We start from the raw sequence: 9,948 nt of genomic DNA, 5'->3' as shown, positions 1-9,948 counted from the left end.
ACGGTAGTGGAGTCCTCATGCCCGCCTGCGGCGTCTGGCTGATTAGAACAATTTGTCTTCAAATATATCTGGGTGAGAAGTTGCTCTGTATGATATAATGTATATTATTATTTTTATTATACATTAACCATCATCTCCTAACTAATTAATTAGGTTCCAGAGTTGCGAGAGGGAGGACATCAGCTGAGGGCCCGGTTACCCTGCAAAAGGAATTGCAGGGAGGTTCTTATTGGTAACAATAAGATAAAGCAAAACACAGGGTTTTGCGGGTGGTTTTTAGCAATTTTCTACACCTCATAAAGGAGAAAAGCCAGTGGGCAGACGTGCCGCTGAACAGGTAAAAAAAAAATGGTTCCGGAACCTTGAGGCATCAGGGGTGTCTCCTTCTTCAGACTCTGATTTATAAAATAATGAAAGGAAAAAGTGGGGATGATTGTGTTAAATGTGCTTTAATTTGGAAGATAAGTTTGGTTTTTCACAGCGTGGAAGTTTGAGTGTAAATAAGTAAAATAGTGGGTTCTCACCGGGTACTCCGGCTTCCTCCCACAGTCCAAAGACATGCCTGTTAGGTTAATTGGTCACTCTAAATTGACCGTAGGTGTATGAATGAGTGTGTGCATGGTTGTTTGTGTGTTGCCCTGTGATGGACTGGCGATCTGTCCAGGGTGTACCCCGCCTCTCGCCCATAGACTGCTGGAGATAGGCACCAGCTCCCCCGCGACCCACTATGGAATAAGCGGTAGAAAATGACTGACTGACTGAGTTTAAAAAGTTTCAAGTAAAACAGTTGATGGAAAAATAAATAAAAAAACATAAGAAAAGATTAAAAAGCACAGAGTGCATCAATTAAGGGGTTAAAGAGTTAAAACTTTCCTGAAGGAAGTTTTGTTTATCTTAAATATTGCGATCAGTCGGTAAAGAAGGTAAAAGTGAAAAGGGACATTAGAGATGCGAAAAGAAAGTTGTTTTAGAAAGGATTATAGTGCATGTTGTGGAAGGAAGTGACAGGCAGGTGGACAACTGACTGACTGACTGATAATATTTATTTGTACAAAATCTGAACCTATACTAAACTTTTCTTCTGCCTCTCTCACACACAAATACACACATATATGGGATTTGAGTTCAACATCTGCGTTTTTGAGTCTGGATTTTAGAAACCTGCCCTTCTCCATGGCTACTCCGCCAGAGATGCTTCTCCAGCACGGCCTGAAAGAGAGAGATCTGCCTTCCTGCATGTTGAAAATCGCAGTGTGACTTTCTACAAGAAGAAAAAAAACGAAACTCAGAAGAAATCTGGACTCTCTGAGATGGACAAAGATCCATGTTGTTTGCAAGAGCCAGAAGAGCGATACACTGGATTTATATTGAAAGCATCATGTGCGGGCAGAAGAGAAACCGGAGCAAAGTTTCTTCTTTCTCCCTCCTGAAGAAGTTAAAGTGGACAAAGAATGATTGAATGTCTCACCAACAGACCGGGGAAGGGCCTGGTTGTTTTTTTTGGACTGATAGAGAACTGTGTGACAGTCTGACTCTGGAGCGATTTAGAAACTGATGGGGGTAACGTACAAACACACACATTTGCATAAATCTTTTCCTATTTTCTGCAATGAAGAACGCTTATTAACCGCTGCTCATGTGACGCTTGCTTGACGTTGACAGATATAGCGGGTTAAAATATTATTTTAGGGTTAGAAAAGTATCTTTAAAAAGGTGATAACTTAGTTCATTTGATACTTTCCGGTTAATTCTTTTAGAGAAACAAGTTCTCTTTCGTCGTGGAATATTCAGGGTCAATTATTATATTTATTAAAAGTTATTAAAAAGCAGAGGAAGTTACAACATCTCCAAAACTCAGCAGTAACCATGTGTTTCTATGTTATTCTCAGGACAGATCTCATGAAGGAGCATTTTTATAAAACCCAGCGCATGTGTAACACCTGATGGGTTTCTCCTTCAGGCATTATTTTCTGTTGTCAGATTTTGTATCCCATAAATCTAATGGGTAGAGACCTCATTAAAACAGGCTTAGTTCTACTGCAGATGGTCTTCATACAGTCTCTGACACAGTATTTACAGTTTGGTGCAGTTTTTGTCCGCAAGTGTTAACTGACGCTTATGGAAAGTACAAATTCATTGTTTTTCACAGCAGCTGCTGGAAGAGGTTATATTAGTGTTTTTTTATTCCCTCTTCTGATTCATGCAGCGTGTTGATTTACACTGTACCTTATATCAGGTCCTGACAAAAAACTATGAAAGGTTTGGTTCTGCAGGTTCTTTTTTCTCCCTTTGGAGAAGGAAAGAGAAACCTGATCAGTTCTGTGTTGCATAGGAATCTTAAAACACTTGTTTTCTAAGATATCACCAGCTAAAACGTTTAAAACTTTGAGAGTAATTGGTTTTGTTAAACACATTTTCCTTGGTAAAACAAACCTTTAAAATGAGTATGAAACAATTGGGTTATTTAGAAAGAATCTGATTGGACAGTGGTACCACACAAAAATTAAACTAATCTCATGCTTCCTAAAAGACTGCATGAAAAGGCCTTCAGAACCGTGGAGTTATTTTCCACCACAGTACCAAGTTTTTTAAGCATGCTTTTTCTTTATTTTAAAACAGATCTGGTTTATGTTTTGTTTTTGGTTTTTTAGCATAATGTTTGTCTGAAGCTTCTTATGAACTGGGTTCGAAGCAAATATGATCTGAGGTAAATTAGGAGCTGTGAACTAATAATTTTAAATCTGATTATGGTCCAAGCAGAAACAATATATTTAGCCAATCCTTCAATCTCTGCAGAAAGTTAACACCATTGTTCAATGAAGCAGTATTCAACTTGTGGTTCCTGGACTCCTGAAGCCTGTAAGCCATAGATTTTGGGTCCATGAAATTATAAGACTTAATTAAAGGTAGGCTGATTACTTATTAAAATAGATCTAAGCCAATGATGAGTTCCAGTCATTTTGGTGACTTTGAAATGCAATAATACTCAAAATTTCTACTCTGGGGAACACAGATTGGGGTTGAAGAGTTTAGTTTTGGAACCAAGGTTAGGACTTGTATAACGGAATAAAGACAAGTAAAATCCTTTATTTTAGGAAAAGAAAAGAAATAAAGGCTCTCTTAACAGTAAGAGGATGGTCGGCTCAAACTCAAGTCTCCTTGTTTGATTTCGTAGGGTTTAAAGATTAAAGGAATACATAGGAGTACAAAGGTACACAAGGTAATTTCAGATTACTAAGAGATAAAATATTGGAACATTTATCACCATTTGGATTGTAAAAGAGGGGTTCTAGTAATAAGTTCTCCCCAACTCTCAAAATTTAAATAGCCAAATTAAAGAAAATGATGTTTGTTCTTTTTTGAAACATTATGTGGGGAAAAGTCCAGTTTGGAGACAAGCTTCTTATCTTAATTTCTGATTAAGTCAAACACTGCAGTTTTGTTTAGTTTGGGTATAACATGAAAATGTCAATGCTGACTTTTCTAATTTCCCCTCGGGGATCAATAAAGTATCTTTGAATTTGAATTGAATTAAATTAAAAATACTTCTTTGCATTTAACTTGAAATTCTGCAATGCAGCTGTGATCAAATTGAGCCAAACAAAAAGAGAACTATAACAATAACTCTCAGGATTGTAGTTATTATTATAGAGTTACAGTACAAAGAATTAGCAAAAGGTTTCAGCATCAGTAAATTTGGATTAATTTAAGAGAAAACTGTTGCTGTGCTTCTAAATACTTTGAGATTTTTTGGACTATGTGCACTCATTTTTAAAAAGGATCCTGACGATTGTCATAACAAAATTGATCAATTATAGCATTAAAATATATGGTTGAGAAAACATATTCTGAAAAGAGATTGTTAAAAATTTATTTGAATTCTTGAAGCTTCAAATTTGGCCATTTGTCTGTCTTTGATTTTTTGTCTTTGTTTTGTTGGTATGAATGTTTGATTATATGTTGCATGAAACAATAATCCATGTTTAGAATAATGTTTCTAAATCCCAGATTGATTAAACTTTGAGTTTTCAGGAGAGTTAAGAAGCAGCTTGTTTCTGAGGTAGGTGCATGTTAATAGCTTTGCAGTTTAAGTTAAACTAATGTGGGATGGGATGAAGAAACTGTGGTTCCGCCCATAGGCTGTCAATCAGAGGTTAGTTCTGCCTGACTCCGCCCACCTACCAGGTTGGTTCATGCCTTTGTTGTCATGGTAACGCTCAGCACCTCCCTTCCTGAGTTTTAACACTGTTTAAGAGACAATAGAATCAAAATGCTTGTATTGATTGTTGCCTTAATAACATGTGTTTTTGTATAATGATTAAGGATGTAGCATGACTTTTAGATTTATGTGTTTTATTATTAAAAAGTTAATTAAATAGTTTAAACTAGTTTGAAGAATTAGTTTTGCATGCAGAATCATTGGTGATTTATTAGATTGACAGTTTCCCTGGTACCATTAAACTAGCTGACAATTCAAGATATGCCAAAAGTAAGGAATATATTTTTGATAAAGAATCTGAGTCATGACTTTATACTTGGTGGGAATTATTTATTAGATTCAATTTGTAGGGTTTATTCATCCAAATTACATTGGATGTCCATTAATCTAATACTCATCTTTGTACAAGACAAATTAGGATGATATGTGACTAATTTCTAAGTGAGACATTGATGACGTAAATAACTAAAGTTTGTGTTTGGTTGTTGATGGAACTGAATTGCAGTTAAAAACATCTGGATTTTCTTTATGTTGCTTTCGTTAAATTCATAGTGACACATAGTTATGTCAGAATTCATTTCTTTGGTTCTAGGTTATGTGATCTTGGTTACTAGAACATTTTTGTACAAACTTTTTGCTGGATTGTCGCATGGGTTGGACCCTGCGCCAGAAGAGGGGAATGTCAGAATAAAGTAACATGGGGTTCCAAAAGTTTAGCTCTCATGGAAAAAGAGTAGCTCAGACCTCCAGTGAGGACTTAGTGACAATGCGAGAGAGACGTTGTACTTTGTTTATATAAATGGTGCATAGCTCCCTAAGTCCACATTCTGAAAACCTCTCTGAAATTATGGTGTTGATTCTTTTGTGAAATTTTATATCTCTACAGATTAGACCATTTTTGAAATTCTTTTTGGGTTTTTTTGAAACTATGAAATATTGACCTGTAATCAGACCTTCCTCAAACATCATGTCACATTTTCGATATTCAGAATATTTAGCTGATGGTTACTGCTAGTATATCAGGTGAAGTCAGAAGATCAATTCTTTGGATTTTGTTGGATGTTTTGATGGAGTTCATGTAGTTAAGCACTTAGGTTTGAGAATGGGACTTTGAATTGAAAATTAGCCAAGTGTTGTGAAGGCTCTACCTATTGTTCTCACTTATATGAGATTGAGACAAAGGACACAGGCAAATCTCAGTCCTTTTGAAGTGCTGTGTGGCAGGTCTCCTAATTTGGACATGCGGATATTGCCAAGATCATTTTCTTCCACATCTTTGTGTGAAGATAGGATGTTGTTTTACTGTCAAAACCTGTCCACTGTGCTTTCTCAAGTTTCACAGACGGTGAAGGCTGCATTACCAGAAACAGCCGCTTCCACTCTCCAGTCCTTTATTCCTGGCGACTGGATTCTGGTCAGAGAATTTAGGAGAAAACACAGGAAGTCCAGGTGCTGGAATGGCCCATATCAGATCCTACTAGACACCCAGGAAAGCTGCAGGAAAGCCCCAGCTCCTCCAGCTTCATCTGGCCTCCAGGACGCAAGTCATCTTCCAACTGGATCATCCACGGCCTGAAAGGTGTGAGGACAGCGGACCACCACAAGATAAAGAACTGTAAGCTGATCACTGGCGAGTGATTGAACAGGTGGTTGAAGAACACTGTTCTTACAAGGGCACAATAATCCCTTGGGCAGTGCAACGTTATTTCAGAATCTACTTAAGGCCATCGCATTGCCTGAAAGTTAGAAATCATAAGTTGGACTATGGAAGCCTGACTTCCAGCAGGTTAGAGTTCCTGTTTCTAAATATATTTCTAGAGGAGCTTCCAACGACCGCCCACCTGTACCAGACTGGTAACAGGGCAGCTTGAAGCGCAGAAGCCACTCAGGAGAGGCAGCAGGATTTTTGTTTTTTTTAAAGTTGTTTATAATTTGTTTTCTTTGAGAAAAAAACTGTTTGCTTTCTGTACCAGAAGAAAGGACATTCCACTTCAAGGTCACGATGCAGTTAAATGGAAGATTGTCTGTTCTGATGCTAATGATTGGTATTTCAAGTATTTTTATAACTCTTGTGTTCATTTGGGAAAAGGTACAGCAAAGACAATGTAGGGCTAATTTGAGGAATTGTGTTAATAATACTCATCAGCTGATTCGAAGAGAGATCCATCACTTTTCTGACTACTATGATCATGCTGATAATGTCTGGTGGCAACTGATGCATCAAACCGTGAGGAAGATAAGAAATGATAGTTGCTATGTTTGTTGTTTGATTCCACGTGCTATTAATGATCAACCATTTTTGGTACCAGTTCCTATTGATACTACTTATGCTCTAGCTACTTTCTTTCCAGATAACCGGTTGGTGGAGGTCATTTTTCCTTGGGTGATGGTTTTGTAGAATTTTCTTTTAGTTATGTGATTATCTTGTAATCAGAAGAAAGGAGTGTAATGGAAAATTATTTCAAAGTGCTCTGATATTCCCTTCACCTCTCTCATTTGATTCTGTCTTTTATCACCCACAGGTGACCTTCCATCTACCTCTCACCTCTGACCTCTGTGTTTTATTAGTGTTCTGTTATTTAGAGCAGATGGACTCTAAATTCAAATGCTGGAGAGTTTTATGGTTAACACTTCCTGAAGTGTATATTTCAAGGGAAGGTAGATGGGTGCCCTCATAAATAACTTTGTTAACTCTGACCCGGGGAGGGTCTAGGGGCCATATTTCTAAAACTCTTTGAAGTTGGGATAACACCCTCATTTTTGGTATAAATACTGTTTGTGATTTCTGTTCGTGGCTCTGTTTCACTGACTAAACCTCAGTGTCAGGGTCTTCAAACGCTGAATGCCTTTGAATAAAACTTATAAGACAAAGTCCGGATTTTCTCTTGTTATGAGTCAACTTCTACCCACTTTGATAAGAAAATTCCACAACACACCACAGGTGAAAAGTTACAAAATTAGAGATATGGACAGCGTGCCGACATGACAGAACATGTCTCCTCCGGACAGTTTGCGCAGCCCCTGTGTGGATCAGTCATTATAGAATTTGAAGGAGTGGTCATGCTAGCCTCATACTAAGGCTACAACTCATCAGGCCCACAATGACCCAGCAGCACATCTACGAAATTAAGTAGCTTTCACCCGAGAGCTGCTTGGTCAACTTTGTACGGTAAGAGTTTGATTCTAGACCAGCTTTGTTTGGTCAGATGTGAAAACGCATCCAAACTCTTCAGACCAAGCAAGCCTGAAACCATAGGTCTTGGTACGTAGGTCTGCTGCGCTGTACTGCCTAGGGAGAGTGTGAATCAAGAAGAGGAAGTGATCATACAGGTTATGTGAAAACCTTGCAATCCCATCTGTCCCTCTCTGGAGTCTTTTTTCTTTCCTGCTGCATTGGCCTTGTGCATACAATGCAACATGCTGAATAATTCACTGCTTTGCCTCATATATTCAAGGTGAAAGGGTCCCAAAGGTGTAAAATGTTTGGTCATTGCCCAATTGGACAAAGTCCCCCAGACAATCCCTGATAGGAAAATGGTCTTAATACAATGCTTGTGACAGAGTAACTGATTTGTTTTTGACTGAAAGGATCTCATCAAACATCTGAAATAAAAAAATTAAAGTCTCCACACAGATCAAGTGGGCCACAATCAGACCCTTTGCAAAAAGAGATTGGTGTTGGACCATTTGTTCACTACTATACCGCCCAGTGTCATCTGCTACTATATACCCCAGTATGGTCTGCTATCACAACTCCCAGCAGGGATTGCAGCTGATAGGAAGGGGCATCGCAGCTCTGATGTCACAGTGGGCTATATAAGGACACGGGAGACGCCCCACCATTGCTTTTCTCCCACTGGAAACCGAGACGCAGTTACAACGCAACGGAGGCGTATCATTCTGGAGAAGAAACCACACGTGGGTTTTCATTAATTCTCCTCACTGGCCAATCTCATGAGAAGCTCAACGAGCTAAGTTTTCTGGGATAAGAAGACCAGTAGACTTTACTTTACCGATTGAAGGCGTGGATTTAACACATAACCCAAGAAAAACCCACGGAGGTTTTCCAAGGAGACAAAATTTTCCTCTTTGTTTTTTTTGTTTTCCAGTCGACTGCTGACGGTCCGTCATATTTTCCCCTTTTGTCAAAGGAGGAAGGCCGGCTGTCTTTGAGTTTGTTACGGACACGTAACAAACTCCCCCCTCTCCCCCTTTTCCAGAGAAGATGACACCAAGTAATCCCGTTTTGCTTTTATTTCTATTAGAAATAGCTTGGGCAAGATAGAGTAGGATTTTAGAGTGATTTAGAATCGCCACTTATAGTCCAATGTGTTCTAAATTGTATGTGCATGCAATGTCTAATTGAAATTTTGATTGCTGTTGGACTCTGAATCTGAGGCGCTTTGAAGCTGTGCGTGTCTCACTGTGTTTGAACACCTGAGCGCATACTCAGGGGAACTTAAAGTTGGACTGCTAGAACCTCATGGTGGAATACTCACCATTCCTTTGTCTTCACTCTTTTATTATCAATAAGAAATTAGAAAAAATAGAAATATCCTATCCAGGAGTGACTCTGAAAAACTAATCCATGCATTTGTTACTTCAAGGCTGGACTATTGTAATTCTTTACTATCAGGATGTCCACAAAATGCAGTTAAAAGCCTTCAGCTGATTCAGAATGCTGCAGCAAGAGTTCTGATGAAAATTAAAAAGAGAGATCATATTTCTCCTATTTTAGCTTCCCTTCATTGGCTCCCTGTTAAATGTAGAATAGAATTTGAAATTCTCCTCCTCACATATAAAGCCCTTAATGATCTAGCTCCATCATACATCAGAGATCTGATTGTTCCATATGTTCCTAACAGAGCCCTTCGTTTTCAGACTGCAGGTTTACTGGTGGTTCCTAGAGTCTCTAGAAGTAGAATGGGAGGCAGATCCTTTAGTTATCAGGCTCCTCTCCTGTGGAACTAGCTCCCAGTTTTAGTCCGTGAGGCAGACACCCTATCTACTTTTAAGGCTAGGCTTAAAACTTTCCTTTTTGATAAAGCTTATAGTTAGAGTGGCTTAGTTTATTCTGAGCTATCTTCCTTATTTTTTACCTCCGTCTTCTTCCCTCCCTGTTGGTTGGCGTAAGGGGGAGTCAGGTTTAGCCTAAACCGTCTCTGTTATGGTTGAGGTGCAAACACACCCTCCATTTCTGATACCTGTATGACCCCTTCTCTTTTCCAGTGGTTCTAATCAGTCTGACAGAGAGAGGTATCCCAATCCTTGTGGTTTTTAATATAACAATGACCATCAGTGAGACCCTTTGTGGGTGTTGGATGGGTGCGAAAACTTGTTATCACTCATGTAAAAACTTTGTGTTGCAAGGCACCTGCACTATGCCTTCCTCCCTGTGTGTGTGAGATGATTGTTATCTTCGTGAGAACCAGCCTCCTTTCTGTCTCACACACCCTGTCTGAACTGTCTGTTTAATTGTGTATATAAATAAAGAGATAGGGTGTCAAAACTTTGTAATTGCACTGCAAAGTGGGCTACCCTTGCTGCAAGTAACTCTGACTGTATCGTTCTTACCTCTGAGTTGACTAAATAATACCTAACATTCTTTGGTCCTTCGTAGCCGGAGTAATTCAATAACCTTATTTCTCTTTGCTTTAACAGTGACTCTGGGATCCGTGGGGGAAGCCTGACGTCGAGCGAAGCACCGCTGCACAGCCTCCATTAGCCGG

This window comes from Girardinichthys multiradiatus, chromosome 20 (genome assembly GCF_021462225.1).
Source record: "Girardinichthys multiradiatus isolate DD_20200921_A chromosome 20, DD_fGirMul_XY1, whole genome shotgun sequence".
NCBI lineage: Eukaryota > Metazoa > Chordata > Actinopteri > Cyprinodontiformes > Goodeidae > Girardinichthys > Girardinichthys multiradiatus.
This window is presented reverse-complemented; position numbering follows the sequence as displayed.